Source organism: Phascolarctos cinereus, unplaced genomic scaffold (assembly GCF_003287225.1).
Source record: "Phascolarctos cinereus isolate Bilbo 61053 unplaced genomic scaffold, phaCin_HiC Scaffold_1;HRSCAF=81, whole genome shotgun sequence".
Lineage (NCBI taxonomy): Eukaryota > Metazoa > Chordata > Mammalia > Diprotodontia > Phascolarctidae > Phascolarctos > Phascolarctos cinereus.
In genome coordinates this window covers 91,996,404-92,013,300 of record NW_027555514.1, presented here as the reverse complement: position 1 = coordinate 92,013,300, position 16,897 = coordinate 91,996,404, and the positions used below count along the sequence as shown (strand labels likewise).

General features: G+C 40.6%; 1 pseudogene; it reads left to right on the top strand.

The window, feature by feature from the left end:
* Positions 1–435: 435 nt before the first annotated feature.
* On the top strand, positions 436–16,694 carry LOC144455845 (GTPase IMAP family member 8-like; annotated as a pseudogene).
* The last annotated feature ends 203 nt before the right edge of the window (positions 16,695–16,897 follow it).

Below are 16,897 nucleotides of genomic sequence, written 5' to 3'. Positions count from 1 at the left end.
CAAAAGGAGACAAAGTTAGGAATTTGAGGTCACAACCCTCTAACCCAAAAAGGCCACCAGCTGACTGAAGCCAAGGAATCTGAAATCTTTTCCATTACAGCTATGGTTTAAATGACTACCCACTTTCTAGAGGACAGTTATAGTTCTCGCGCACTCTAAAGGATACTTAGGTATTAGTGAATCAGAAACTAAAGGCTGAGGAAGTGAGTTCAGAAAACAAGAATGGGGCCACGGGCAAGGTAAGCCTTGGAAATGGAACTTCCCCAGACCTAAAAATCCTTCTCCTTTCTGGCTTATCCCTGAATTTTCTTCAATAAGGGGCAAAGCCTCCATTCAATCCTCCATACCGCTGCCTAGTAGATATTCCTAAAACACAGATCTGGTGATGTCATGCCCATACTCAAACATCTTTAATGGCTCCCTATTACCTGGAACATGCTCCTCTATTTTGCAGGTGAGACTCTGAGAGGTTAAGATGCTTTCCTTGTATCACAGAGTTAATAAGTGCCTGCTGTAGGATTTGAAAATCCATCTCTCATCTGATAAGGTATTATGCATTAATGGATGAACCATGCTGGGCATTTTTATTTTAAAATATGATAATCCTTATGAAAGGAATCAATCAATTGTGGTTAAACTTTAGGTACCCATTGAAGGAACAGAGAATCATAGAGCTGGAAAGATTCTTAGAGATTATCTAGTCCAACTTGACATATGAGGAAACAGGTTCAGGGATATGGCCCAATTTCTTCAAGGTCTCACAGGATTAGAGGCAGTCTCCTGACCCTGATCTCAGTGGACTCCCTGTCATGCACCATGGCTTCAGTCCACAAAAACAGTCATAATTTGACTACTGGTTGTATTCACTGTCTCTACCCTGTCCATCTTCTCTTGATATTCATCATGACAAGAGGAATGACTTCACCCAAAGTTTCCACTATTTAAACCTGATTATTTTTGTGACTGTTCCAGGTAAACATGAGAGAAAGAAAGGTGGAAAGGGATGAAGAAAATATCTAATGGTAAGGAATATTTTGAAAGGATACAAATGCCTACTTTCTTCTTTGAACATTCTAGGCAGGGATATGCCCCACCTCCACCCTCCCCCAGTGTTGTAGCTCACAGGAAACACCCACTGCTTCTGGAAGAAGAGGGATTCTGTTTAGCATGCTGTCAGCTCAGATGTTTGAGAGATAGATATTCAAGGTTAGCATCAGATCTCACAGTGGGTAGAGTGCTGAGTTTGGGGACAGGAAGATGGGAGTTGAATTATCACCAAAGACACTTACTAGCTGTGTAATCTTGGGCAAGTCACTTAATTTCTGTTTGCCTTAATTTCCTCAACTCTAAAATGAGGATGGTGCTTTTGGTTGTTGTGAAGATCAAATGACTTAATTAGAATAGATTTAATTGACTAGAGATAGTCTCCTGACCCTGATTTCAGTGAACTCCCAGTTATGCACCACGGCCTTAGTCCAAGAAACAGCCGTAGTTTGTCTCCTGGCTGTATTTATCATCTCCACCCAGTCCTTCCTGAGCCCAGATCCATAACAGCCAGAGGAAGGACTCCTAAAGTTTCCACCATTTGTTTAAACCTTATTGTTTCTGTTCCAGATAAACAGGAAAAGAGATGAAGGAAAATTTCTAAGACTAGGAATAATTTTGAAATGATGAGGATGGGATCTAGTCCCCAGAAAGGAAAAACCCTGGATTTTCCCCACAAGGCCAAATTTCTGGCATTCCCCTGAGTCTATAATCCCATCAACTGGCCTTTCATTTCGGCTACACCCAATCTCCCAAATCTGTTAACCTTAACCTAGCCTAGGCCTCCATTGCTTTACCTCCCTATACTCCTCACCAGCCATTTCCCACCCTTAATCCTAGCTAGGCTCCATTCCCTTTCAGCACATGGTCCAGGTCCCTGAAGTTCTGTTCACTGCAGTTTACTGGCCACTCCCATTCAGATCTTCCTTAGACCCCTCCCCCAGTCACCCCAAACTACTTGGCCACTCCTGGGTCTCTCCCACAGTCTTTCTGTACATAAGGTCCACCTTGTCTCCATTAAGATGCTTAGATTCTTAAAAATCTAGCCACTGCTCAGATTCTTATAATCTAGCGAAATCTAGATTCCTTTTTTTTTGAGGCAACTGGGGTTAAGTGACTTGCCCAGGGTCACACAGCTAGTAAGTGACACATGTGGTCTGAGGCTGGATTTGACCTCAGGTACTCCTGACTTCAGGGCCAGTACTCTATCCACTGTGCCACCTATCTGGCCCTAAATGCTTAGATTCTTAAGATCTAGCCACTGTTCAGATTCTTATAATCTGGCTAATAGCTTACTAATGTTCAGACTCCTTAAGCGTCTGCCCAATATGATGGATGTTCTAATAAATCTTGTCTTTGGCTGAAAGAAGGTTTGGGTCAAATTCTTTTGGTCAGGACCTGTGTCTTGTGATTTGGGGGTCCCAGCACCCCTAGGGCCCCTAAACCTCAACACAAATGCCCACTTTCTGCTTGAACAATTGGAGCTCAAATGTTGAATAACAAGGCTGGTATCATGCCCCACTGCCACCCTGTCCCGATGCTGTGGCTAACAGGAAACATATGCTGCTTTTGGAAGAAGAGGAGCTCTGTTTAACACTCTGTCAGCTCAGATGTTTGAGAGATATTCAAGGTTAGCAGCAGAGGTAGCTAGATGGCACAGTGTATAGAGTGCTGAGTCTGGAGATAGGAAGACCAGAGTTCAAATATGACCAAAGGCACTCACTAGTTGTATGACCTTGGGTAAGTCCCTTAATTTCTATTTACTTTAATTTCCTCCACTCCAAAATGAGGATAATAACAATGCCCTTGGTTGTTGTGAAGATCAAATCAGAATATTTGCAAAGTACTTAGGAAATGCTTCATCATAGAAGCTGGTGTCATCAGTTGGCAAGACAAAGAGTCTAAGAACTGGTAGTGACGTGGTTTAGGGGCTCCAGCATCCTGGGACCCCAATATCACAACATGCAGGTCCTGCCCAAAAGAATGCAAACCAAGCCTTCTTTCAGCCAAAGACAAGGTTTATTAGAACAACCATCAAATTCGGCAGACTCTTAAGGAATCTGAACATTAGTAAGAGCTGTTGGCTTATTGGCTAGATTGTAAGAATCTAATCAGTGGCTAGATTTTAGGAATCTGAGCAGTGGCTAGATTATAAAAATCTAAGCAATGGCTAGATTTTAGGAATCTGAGCTTCTTAATGGAGACAAGATGGACCTTATATACAGAAAGACTGTGGGAGGGATCTAGGAGTGGCCAAGTAGTCCAAGAGGTAATAGAATTACCAAGGGTGGGAAGTGGCCTGGGGCCGTAGGAAGGTAAAACAATGGAGGGGAGATTGGATGTAGCCACAAGGAAAGGTCAGTTGATGGGATTATAGCCTCAGGTGAATGCCAGAGACTTGGCCAAGTGAGAAAGTCCAGGGTTTTTCCTTTCTGGGGTCCAGATCCCAACCCCATCAGTGGGGCTTCATTTGATAGATAAGGACACTAAAGCTCAGACAGAGGAAGGGGTTCAATAATTGAGGTCACACAGGGTATTAGTGGCAAAACTAAATATAGAGCCCAGGCTCAGCATGGAGGGTTGCTGAAAGGGGCAATCCTGAGTAGCAAGGGCAGTACTGGGTCTCTTGGTGAGGGCACTAAGAAGGGGGCAGAGGAGTCACCTCTGAGGGCAAGTTCTCACAGTGAGTGTCCTATTGTTAACTTGTCTTCTTAAGTAGGGAAACTGAAAGAGAATTCAGATCATCCTGAAAAGGTTGATTTGATTTATAAATAATGTTTGCTCCCTGCAGACTCAGGAAAGGAGAGGCAGCCATGGAAAGAGCCCAAGCTGAGGTTAATCCTGGTGAAGAAAACAGGAACTGGGAGTAAAACAAGAAACATCATCCTTGGGGAGAACGTGTTCGTGTTCAAGCTTAGGAAAATGCCAGTGACCAGGATCTGCAGCAAAGGGAACTAGAGCTGAGGCAGTGAGGAAATTGAAAGCATTGGCACCCCTGATATCTTTAACCTAGGGGTGTCTATTGAAGGTCTAAGTTCTCAAGAAATCATTCAGCGTAACATTCTCTCCTCCCTGGGGCCACACTCACTGGATCTGGTGACTCAGCTGGTTCATCACCTTAAGGAGGACCAAGACACCATGAAGAGAGTGAAGGAGATCTTTGGGAATGATGTCATGAAGCACTTAGTTATTGTCTTCACCTAGGAATGACCCTGCAGGATTACATCCAATTCACAGAAAACAAGGCCCTTAAAGAGCTGGTTGCACAGTGTGGGGACTGGATCTGTGCCATTAACAACTGGGCTACAGGGAGAGAGCAGGAAGAGCAAGAGAAGGAGCTGATGGATATAGTGGAGAGCCTGGTACAGAAGAACAGGGGCAAGCACTACACCAGTGAGGTGTACAGCCTAGTGGGAGAACTACAATAGTCCAGCCAGGAGGAGAGGCTCAGGAAAATTGGGGAGGAACTGGCCAAAGACAAGGAGGAGATGAAGAGGTCCCAGGCAGCAAGAACCTTCCTGAGATAAGCACTCAGAGATTTGTATGAATTAAGAAGATTTCACCCAAACCTATGGGGATTCAGTATTACCATCTTTAGCATCTTCTTCCTGTAGCTAGTGTTCCCCAGCAGTCTTTATAATGGCTGGTTTGGGCACTGCCAGTCCTGAAAAGCTGCTGGTTTCTCCCATCTTTATTAGTCACCAGGGAAGCTGGTCATGATCAATGCCTTCTGAACTTGATTGCCTCACACAATTTATTTCTCTTCTACAGGAAACCTTGCCTGAAAAGTCTAGATCAGGTCTCACCTCCTTCAGGAAACTTCCCCAGCCAATGCCAGCTCTTATGGTGAAAGAAGCTTAATACCACAGAAATAGCAGACTTGTAGATGGACGACCTGGGTTCAGAATCTAGTTCTGCCCTTCATGGTCTATCTGAATTTGGGCACATCATTTAATTTCTATGGGCCTCAGCTATCTTTTCTGTCAAATGAGGAGGGTGGGCTAGATGACTTTTAAGGTCCCTCCAAGGTCTATATCCATGAAACGTCATCCCTGACTATCTTTCACACATAGGGTCTATCTTCTTGGCGCTCTCCTGCTTCCATAGGTATTTGATGTTCCCACTCCTCTATTAGACTCGGCAAGGTCAAGAATGATGCCTTCACCCATAGCTGCAGTTGCCCACATTTGTACAGCACTTCAAGGTTTCCCAGAACTTTGTGGGGCAGGGAGTATGAGTATTTCTTAGAGGAGGAAAATGAGACTTAGATGAATGGGATGTCCCAGTGAAAACTCCTCAGTGTAATTAAGGTTTGGGATAAGGCTGAGTGGGATGAGGGGTGCCATGAAAACTTCTTAGAAGAATAAATAGAAATTGTATTAGACTCAAGGCAGGCATAGCAGCCCAACAGGCCTAGGTTTCAATTTACTAGAAATCACCTGATTTACAGGAATTCAACCCCAAGTACCCCCCCATGCCATTGTTCAGTAGTTAAAGTTTGCCAAGCCTGAAACTCCTGAAGAATCCCCTCACATATCTCGTTGTTGGTCATGGTGACCTGGCTATACAGTACAGTGTCTAGCTTGACTGCACATCTTTAATTGCTTCTTTGGTATTACTTCAGCAGACTAAGAAAAATAGATATGGGTATTGTGTTCATTGTTTTGTTTTCAGTTTCTAAGGTACATTGAGAATGTGAGCCAACCATTGGCCAGTTGGTGGGAGGGGGGAATTTTCCCATTAGGGCTATTTAATCTGGTTCTTAGCTCCTGTACTCTGTCTCCCCTCATCAGAGCATCCTGGTGGAGGGACACCCAAATCTCGAGATTTGAAATAATAGTAGCAATAATAATAATAATAATAATAATAATAATAATAATAATAATAATAATAAATTAACTTTCTGTTTCTCCTTAGATACCTCTGTGTGTTTTTTAATTTGAGTGGCATCCCACACAGTTTTGTGCATTGGCCAGGAAATAAGCCTCTTAGGAGTCGACTCTCTCCAAGAGCTGAGAGCAGGCACCTGCTGACAATTTTTCTTGGTGGCTCTCAGACATGGGGATTGGTCTCCCTCCTGGGTGGCAGACGTCCTTAAGAGAGGAACTTGGAGGAACAGAAACTACCCCTGGGAAAAAAAAAAAGAAAGAGGGAAAAAAAGAGAGAGAGGAAAGCTCCAATAGTGGTGCAAGTGAAAAACTCCAGCCCGTGGAGAGAGCAGTCGAGTAAGTTATACGCATGTAACCTGAGGACCTGCCAGAATTTGTGGGTCTTAACAAGTGAGCCAGAACTTGTGAATCTTTGGGATAGGACAGACTATCCCTGGAGAGATGCTGACAAATGAGCCCTCAGGTGACTGAGGGAAGGGGGCGACCCCTCCAGGAGGGCCTAGGGTGAGGTCCTGAAAAACTTAACCCAGCACCATGGAGCAGAAAAGGGAAAAAAAAAGGTATACCAAGAAAATAGTCCCGTAGGGAATAAGCTTCAGAATTGGAATGAACCACCAAAATATAAAGGGAAAGAAAAAAAGAAAATGATTAAGTATGTCTAATTTCTGTGTTTGTGTCTCTGTGTGTGTGGTATGATTGATTGTCTGTATGTGTAATCTGATCCTTTGCAGCCAGGTAGCAAGAATAAGCATTTCAAGGGCTGCGGCTGGACTTCATTCTCTTTCTCCACCCCCCCCCCATAACAGCAACCTTAGAGGAGTGGGGTGGATGGGAGAGAGAAAAAGAGAGAGAAATACTGGCTGTTGGGGCATTTTATATGATCCTGTTTTGTAACATTTCCTTTTAAGTATTGTAATTTAAGAAAGTATAAAATTTCCAAATTTTGTTTTTATTTCAAAGGGAATTTTTAGTTAAAAATTGTTTTGTTATCATTTATGAAATTTGTGAGATTGTTAACTAAGTTATTTGGGGATATTGTTTTAATGCTAAAACCTAAGAAGGTTAATTAATTATTGTATGTGGAAAAGAAAGGGATTGTGGCACGAATATCAGCCCTCTCTGGGGTACGTGGCAATTCCCCCTTATTTTGTAAACTTGCCAAGATCCCTGGGGCAAGGTCATTAAGGACAATAGATAGAAATGATTTTTAATGATTGGCTTTTGTACAGGGCAAATTTAAACTTGAGAAGGAAAGATGTAAAGTGAGATTTCTTTTGTATGTGAGTCCTGGTAAATTTTTATTGCTTATTGCAATTCTATGAGAGCAAAATTAGCTGTATCTGGCTTTAAGCTGTGATTAGTGAGACTTGCTGTTTGAGGTAAAAGGCTCTTGGGACTATATTAATTTTGTTTTGAGTTTAAATTTGGACATAGTTGTCTGCAGTTAAAATCAGTATCTGAGAGAAATGCCAGGGAAGGTGATTCTGTGCTGGTAACAGGTGGTGTTCTACTTAAAGGAACTGTGACTGATTTGGGAAAAAAGCTGAGGGAACAATCTTAGTCTTAATCTAGGATGGGATCCTCCTGGCTTAGTTTCCCCATTGTGTTCCTTTGGAAAGGAATGTTTCCCACCTGACTATTCCTGAGTCTGGCTATGAGGAAAGACAGATGCATTATTGGAGAATCGTGACTCTATCTGAAATTAAACAAAGCTAAGGATGTTTTATTCTGTCATATTTGACACGTCACCTGTCCCTGCTCTTTCTCCTTCTATAGTAAGTTTCTATGATCAGAACAAGTAGTCAGTATAAGATATGAGCCTTTTTGTGTGTGTTATCTTAGGGGGAAATCTATAAATATTTTTGTCTAAAACTAGAACATGTGCAGAAATCTATGCAAACTGCTTGGGACTCACTTTGAGATGTTCCCTTGGTTTAAAAGAATTCTAAGAGCAGTAGTATTTTTTTTTCTGTAATTAGTCTCTTACTGTTACCAATGTGAGACTTTATTACAACACCTTTTGACCAAGGAACTTTGTGATATTTAGGGATTCTGTGATAACTAGGAATTCAGTTTCTTGATAGTACTCTGGAATTTGTGTTACTTAAGGACTTTTATACCAACTTAGTAAGGTTTTATGAACAAGAGTGGAAATGCTTGCAAGCTATTTAGGGATTACTTTGGAGATGTTCCTTAAGCAATGTGAGATTATAATCATATTTTAAACTGATTGTTGGAACTTGCTGGAACTAATGACTGACTGTTTCTGAGTCTAACACCAGGTGTAAATATCAAGGAAGGCTGTCTGAGCCACTGATCCCAGAGTTAGTTTCTATAATTAGAAGGTTTTGTAAGTACAGTAACAAATTTATTAAAATAATTGATTATGGAACATCTTGGGTTACTATAGAATTGGGACTAGTGTTCCTGTGTGTGTTCCTGTATGAGTTAGGGTCCTTTAATTCTTGATAATGGTATGGACACAATTAGGGGCTTGTGAGAATGTTATTTTGTTAATAGCATACTTGTCTAAAGTTTTGTTACAATTAATACTATTAGAAGAAGAATGGCTTGTGGTTTATTTTGTAAATGCCACCAAAGGAACAAGGCATGATAAAACAAGTTTAAGATATATTTATGTATGTACTGGAGCCTGTTATTAATCCCTTAGTGAAATCTCATCCCCCTGGTGAGGAAATTAATAATGGATTAATGTAAATTAGAAGGCACTGGGTTCCCTGATTTCAATTTTGAGTTTGTAAAAATGATCAGGGTTATAAGGATTAGAAATTGTAATTTAAAATTGTGCTAAGATCACTTTTGTAGGAGAATGGACAGAAAGCTGGTTCCTACAAGAAGACAAGAAGAAGAAGATGCTGAGATGCTGTGCTGGAGATGGCTGGAACAAATACCAAGAACCAGAGGACTTCATTGATGATATTCCCTGCCAGATAGCTGTATAAGAAAAGACTTTCTGAATCTTAAAGGGACTTTTCTTTATTGTTTTCTTTTGGGTTTCTGTATTTGTATCTATAAAGGGACTGCCCCTTTGATTTGTCAATGCTTAGATCAATGCCTATACTTACTTAAAGAGGTGATGGTTAGAGACAGAAGAAAAAGAGCTGAGAATAATTTGAATGCAGATTTAACAAGAGCCTAAGGCTAGGTGTTTGATACTATGGAAATGCAATTGATGTTATCTGAAGTTTATTGTTTGTATTACAAAAGTTAAATTGTAGTGTTTCTAAAATTTTTAGATTGTAAAATTGAGGGGAATTATTGTCTTACTCTTGGTGTGTCTCTCTTGTATGCAAAGACTACTTGTCCACCTTGATTAAGATGGAAAGGAAAGGAGAAATCAGGCTGATGGTTCTGAAGGGTCAGAGTTGGGTGCCAGTCCAAGAACACCCTGATGGTTAATTGTGAGGAGTCTTCAGATAGTATGACAGAGAAGAGGAGGGATTGAATGGGATGTCCCAGTGAAAACTCCTCAGTGTAATTAAGGTTTGGGATAAGGCTGAGTGGGATGAGGGGTCCCGTGAAAACTTCTTAGAAGAATAAATAGAAATTGTATTAGACTCAAGGCAGGCATAGCAGCCCAACAGGCCTAAGTTTCGATTTATTAGAAATCACCTGATTTACAGGAATTCAACCCCAAGTACCCCCCCATGCCATTGTTCAGTAGTTAAAGTTTGCCAAGCCTGAAACTCCTGAAGAATCCCCTCACATATCTCGTTGTTGGTCATGGTGACCTGGCTATACAGTACAGTGTCTAGCTTGACTGCACATCTTTAATTGCTTCTTTGGTATTACTTCAGCAGACTAAGAAAAATAGATATGGGTATTGTGTTCATTGTTTTGTTTTCAGTTTCTAAGGTACATTGAGAATGTGAGCCAACCATTGGCCAGTTGGTGGGAGGGGGGAATTTTCCCATTAGGGCTATTTAATCTGGTTCTTAGCTCCTGTACTCTGTCTCCCCTCATCAGAGCATCCTGGTGGAGGGACACCCAAATCTCGAGATTTGAAATAATAGTAGCAATAATAATAATAATAATAATAATAATAATAAATTAACTTTCTGTTTCTCCTTAGATACCTCTGTGTGTTTTTTAATTTGAGTGGCATCCCACACATTAGAGCAGTCAACTTGCCCCCAGTAACACAGCTACAAATGTTGGAGCCAGATCTTCCAACTTTAGATGGGGAGTGTTCTTTCTACTTCCCTAAGCTGCTCCCCTTCTTTCTCTGTTTTCCCATGGGGCCCGGGGTTAAATACCTAGAAGACAGATAATAAACACTGGTTGGATTTAATTGAAACTTATCATTTCTATAAAGGGATATATCATGTAATCTCAAGTCTCTTGGCTGATCATTTTTAGAGAAAATTGACGATTATAGACACAAATCTAGTGCCTTTTGTATTCAGAGTGATTTACTGCATCTAGTTTTGTAAACTCTGGGGATTCTCATCCCATCTCCCACTTTCACTAATGAGTTGTGTCTCTTCCTCAGGGGAAAGATATCATCCCTGAAAGGTTGAAGCAGTATCTTTCTCTAATGGTATTGGCTCAAGCCCCCATTCTGGTGTGTACTCCTCACTATCAATTGCCAGTTATAGTTATTATCTCTTTTACATTATTGATGCCCTTTAGTGATTAGTGCTTTAGTATCATTTAACTAATGATATCAGTTAGCTTTCATGAAAAGATATTTACTGAGAAAGTATAGCAGTGACATAAGTTACAAGACCTTTCTTCACAATAACTGGTGGCCATACTCTCCCCTATAACAGCTCTGTCCCTGGGGAGATTGGGCTCAACCTCAAAGCCATTTCTACCAAACATTTTCACCACTAAGTTCACTTGTGAATGTGGCAAAGCCAATGGATAAATCATGGTCACTCCCTCTTCCTTGCATTAGACCAACTGCTATGCCAGTCAAGCACAGGTCACTCAGGACTCTGATCCCCACCAGTCTCAGCTGTCTGCAGAATGTGGCATGGACTCCAGCTCCCAGACCTTTGGTGGCTCCCTCTCCCAGCCTTTCAAAGTTCACAAGATTACAGCCCACTCTAATACTTCTTCACCTAAGATCAAGAAAAGACAAAGTGGCAAAGAATATGAGACCAGGTGGGGATCTAGGTAGCTGTCAGAATGAGGCCACTGCTATAAAATAAACCCACGTAAATCATCGGCATTTCTATGTATTACCAATAAAGCCCAACAGCAAGAGATAGAAAGAGAAATTCCATTTAAAGTTACTGTAGACATTATGAAATATTTAGCAGTCTACCTACCCAAACAAACCCAGGAACTCTATGAACACAATTACAAAACACTTTTCACACAAATAAAGTCAGATCTAAATAATTGGAAAAGCATCAGTTGCTCATGGGTAGGCTGAGCTAATATAATAAAAATGACAATTCTAGCTAAGCTAATTTACTTATCCCATGCCATACCAACCACACTACCAAAAAATTATTTTATACAGCTAGAAAAAATAATAACAAGATTGATTTAGAAGAACAAAAGGTCCAGAATGTCAAGGGAACTAATGAAAAGAAATGCAGGGGAAGGTGGCCTAGCCATTCCAGATCTTACATTGTATTATAAAGCAGCAATCATCAAAACTGCTTGGTCCTGGCTAAGAGATAGAGTGGTGGATCAGTGGAATAGGTTAGGTATGCAAGACAGTAGTCAATGACTATAGTGATCTACTATTTGATAAACCCAAAGACTGCAGCTTCTGGGATAAAAATTCACTCTGACAAAAACTGCTGGGAAAACTGGAAAAGATTATGGCAGAAACTAGGCATAGATCAAAATCTCACACCATACACCAAAATAAAGTCAAAATGCATTCATGATTTATAGACAAAAGCTGATACTGTAAGCAAACTGGGAAAGCAAGGAATAGTTTACCTATCAGATTTACGGAGAACAGAAGAATTCATGACCAAATAGGAGATAGAGAACATTACAAAATGCAAAATGTGTAACTTTGATTACATTAAATTGAAAAGTTTTTGCACAAACAAAGCCAATGCAACCAAGATTAGAAGGAAAGTAGAAAATTGGGAAAGAATCTTTACAACCAGTCTCTCTGATAAGGGCCTCATTCCTAAAATATATACAGAATTAAGTCAAATTTATAAGAATACAAGTCATACCCCAATTGATAAATGGTCAAAGGATATGAACAGGCAGTTCTCAGGTGAAGAAATTAAAGTCATCTATAGTCATATGAAAAAATGCTGTGGGGCAGCTAGGTGGCACAGTGGATAGAGCACCAGCCCTAAAGTCAGGAGGACCTGAGTTCAAATCCAGCCTCAGACCAAACACTTGACACTCACTAGATGTGTGACCCTGGGCAAGTCACTTAACCTCAATTGTTTAAAAATTTTTTTTAATTTTAAAAAAAGTGCTGTAGACAAAACAGGAAAATGATAAATGTTGGAGAAGTTGTGGGAAAATTGGAACACTAATGCATTGTTGGTGGAGTTGTGAAATTATCCAGCCATTTCAGAGAGCAATTGGAACTATGCCCAAAGGGTTATAAAAATGTTCACTTCTAGGGCATATCCCAAAGAGATCATACAAATGAGAAAAGGACCCACATGCACAAAAATATTTATAGCAGCTCTTTTTGTGGTGGCAAAGAATTGGAAATTGAGGAGCTGTCCATCAATTGGGGAAAGGCTGAACAAGTTGTGGTGTATGAATGTAATGGAATAGCATTGTGCTATAAGAAATAATGAAATGGCTGACTTCAGAAAAACCTAAAAAGACTTGTATGGTCTGGTGCTAAGCAAAGTGAGCAGAAACCAGGAGAACGTTGTATAGTAACAACCACATTGTAGGATGACTAATATTGATAGATTTAACCCTTCTCAGAAATACAAGGATCTAAGACATCTCCAAAGGCCTCATGATAGAAAATGCTATCCACATCCAAAGAAAGAACTGTGCAGTTTGAATGCAGATCAAAGCATACTATTTGCTATTTTTTTTCTTCAGTTGTGTTTTGTTTCCTCTTTCTGGTGGTTCCTCCTATTGATTCTAATTCTTACTTACAACATCACTAGTGTGAAAATATGTTTTAAAAAAAAGAGAATGAGCCCACTGCCACTATTGCAATGCCTCCTTTTGGAAATAGCAGGATCATGGACTGTTAGTTTTGTGGGGGCTTTGTATCAGAGATGGACTGAAGTCCTTCTCTTGCCTGAAGGAGGCTCGTTGCAGCTCATCCTCATTTCTTACTGTCAGGAAAAGGAAAAGGACTGCACTGTCCCCTTAGTAGTCTTTTGTACACTCTCATATCCACCTCAGCAGCACATAAAAAATTAATCTCTTCATCATATGGTTAATGGACTAGAAACAGAATACCTGAACATGCTCAAAAGTCCACGTGGTGAATTATCTCATGCTGAGCATGCTGGACATGCTCACAAAGACTGAGCTCTCACTGGCCCATTTACATTACAAAACCACCTGTGGCCTTACATCTTCAGATACATGAATTGAAATCCATCTCCTTCTAAGTGCTATTGATTGACACAGTGTTTCTCTACGTATGTTTTATCCAATCTTCCTACTAAGGTTGTGTATGTCTGTTGGAGAGCATGCCACAGGTTTATAGACCATATTACGTTTTGTTGCTACTTTTGTAACAAATCATTTCATTAAGTACCTTTGCTTTGAACTAATTAGATCACCTAGTATAGTTTGATCTGCATTCAGACTCCATCATTTCTTTCTCTGGATGTGAATAGCATTTTCCACTATGCAAGTCCTTCTATTTCTAAGACACCAACTCTGACTATAGGAACAAATAGGAACAACCACTGCTTCTGGATCCCTCTCAAGCATACATTCTAGTTCTTCTTCCCAGGATGATTGGTCTAGAAATTGAGGTGGAATTTTTCTTTTTCTCTCTAAGAGGCTGAGTCTAGGAGTCTTCATCACACAGTTGCTTCCATCTCTGTAGCCAAACAATTTTCTGGAGGAGGACTGTTTGAATAGGCAGTTTTTCCCTATTCTAAGAATTTAACAAGGTCTAAGCTGGAGCCAGTTATAATTGACTCTCAAGAGCTTGGTTGTTCAATTTGTATCATGACCATTTATCCCTCAGAAATCAACAAAAGCTACAAATATTATTTTGTTGATTGTCTAGATTTTAGAAAAGTTGTGGAGAAAATCCAGATTAAACTTAAAATTGTTTCATGCCTACATTTTTCATCTGAAGAGCAGATTGTTAAACATTTGTCAGTATAGTACTGGTAAATCTGCTCTCTGGTCTCTGTCCATGCCCATTTCTCTCTGGATGACAGATCTACAAGCCAGAAGTCTCTTCACTTTTAGACCCACAAGTTCAAGTGTCTAAGGACAATTCAATAGCCTTGACCCAATTAATCATTCTCCTTATCCCAATGTCGTGTCTCAGTTATGCATTCCCAGAGTTGTGTCAATGGGTCAACAAACACCTAGGCCAAGAATTCTCCCTAGTGGTTGGACAGTTATTCTATTATTGGTATATTTTGATAGACCTAAATCTTGAACTGATTCTTATTATTCTTCCATGTAGACCAATACTATCTGTCTTAAATTGTATTTTTCTGCCTTTCCTATCAGAAATGGGGAAAACATATATCACTGATGCCTCTCTCTTAAGTGTAAAATGCCAGCAAGGAATGATTTCTTAACATTCACTTTTTTTTAGTTTTAAATCTCTCTCTCTCTCTCTCTCTCTCTCTCTCTCTCTCTCTCTCTCCCTGCCCCTCCCCAAACCATTGAGAAGGTAAACAATAAGATACCCATTTTAGCTGTGAAGTCATATAATACATACATATAGCTAATAAGTGCCTGCTCTATGATTTGAACATCCATCTCCCATCTGATAATGTATTTTGTGTTAGTGGATTAGCCACACTGGGCATTTTTATTTTAAAAGATGATAATTCTTACCCCAAGGAGTGAATCAACCCATTGATGGAACTGAAAATCATAGAGCTGGAAAGATTCTTAGAGATTATCTAGTCCTCATGAGGAAACTGAGACTTGAGCAGATGGTCTGATTTCTTCAAGATCGCACAGGATTAAAGACAATCTCCTGACCCTGATTTCAGTGAATTCCCTGTTATGCACCATGGCCTCAATCCATGAAACAGCCATAGTTTGGCTGCTGGTTGTATTCATTGTCTCTACCCTGTCCATCCTTTGTTGATGGTCATCATGACAAAAGGAATGTCTCTACCCAAAGTTTCCCCTATTTCTTTAAACCCTATTGCTTCTTTGACTGTTCCAGGTAAACACAAGAGGAAGAAAGGTGGAAAGAGATGAAGAAAATCTCTATGAATAGCAATAATCTAGAAGGGGCACAAATGCCCACTTTCTCCTTGAATATTATATGGTAGGAACATTCTAGTCTGGGATAGTGTCATACCTCCACCCTCTTCCAATGTTGTGACTAACAGGAAATGCCTACTGCTTCTGGAGGAAGAAGGGTTCTGTTTAGCATGATCTCTGTCAGCTCAGATGTTTGAGACATATTCAAGATTAGCAGCAAAGGCAGCTAAATGGCACAATGGATAGAGTGCAGAGTCTGGGGACAGGAAGACCTGAGTTTAATTATGACCAAAGATACTCACTAGCTGTGTGACCTTGGGTAAGTCCCTTAACTTCTATTTGCTTTAATTTTCTCAACTCTAAAATGAGGATAATAACAGTGCCTTTGGTTGTTGTAAAGACCAAATGGAAAGTACTTAGGAAATGCTTCACCATAGAAGCTGGTGTCAACAGTTAGCAATACAAAAAGTCTAAGAGCTGATAGGGCTTTATTTGACAGATAAGGGCACAAAGCTCAGATAGAGGAAGGGATTCAATAATTGAGGTTATATAGGTTATTAGTGGCAGAACTAGCATGGAGGGTTGCTGAAAGGGGTAAGCCTGAGTAGCAAGGTCAGTACTAGGTCTCTGGGTGAGGGCACTGAGAAGGGACAGAGGAGTCAACTCTGAGGGCAAACTCTCACAGTGAGTGTTCTATTGTTAAATTGTTGTTTTGTTATGTGGAGAAACTGAAAGAGAACCCAGATCATCTTGAACAGGTAGATGAGAGTTCCTAATAATAATTTTTGCTCCCTGAAGACTCAGGAGAGGAGAGGCAGCCATGGAAAGAGCCCAAGCTGAGGTTAATCCTGGTGAAGAAAACAGAAACTAGGAGAACTACAACAGGGAACAGCATCCTTGGGAAGAATGTATTTGTGTCCAGGCTTGGGAAAATGCCAGTGACCAGGATCTGCAGCAAAGGGAACTAGAGCTGTAGCAGTGAGGAAATTGAAAGCATTGGCACCCCTGATGTGTTCAATCTAGAGGTGTCTACTGAAGGTCTAATTCCTCAAGAAATCATTCAGTGTAACATCATCTCCTCCCAGGGGCCACACACACTGATCATGGTGACCCAGCTAGGTCACTACCCTAAAAAGAACCAGAACACCATGAAGAGGGTGAAGGAGATCTTTGGGAATAATGTCATGAAGCACCTAGTTATTGTCTCCATCTGGGAGTGACTCCCTGCAGAATTACACCCAGTTCACAGAAAACAAGGCCCTGAAAAAGCTGGTAGCACAGTGTGGGGGCTGGGTCTGTGCCTTTAACAATTGGGCCACAGAGAGGGAGCAGGAAGAGAAAGAGAAGTTGATAGATATGGTGGAGAGCCTGGTACTGAAGAATATGGGCATGCACTACATATACGACGTCTAGTGGGAGAACAGGTGGAATTTTTCAGCCCATCTCCCTAGGATCATGTCCTTATCACTAATCAATGTGGCTCCCATAGCACTGAGTTGTTAAGATGCCCCATAGGTCATTGACCCACAAATAGTGTTCAGGGCATCAGAAAAGTACTTGGATTGTTACTATCAGCATAAAACTGCATTTCGTCTACCAAGAATCCTGCATCTCTC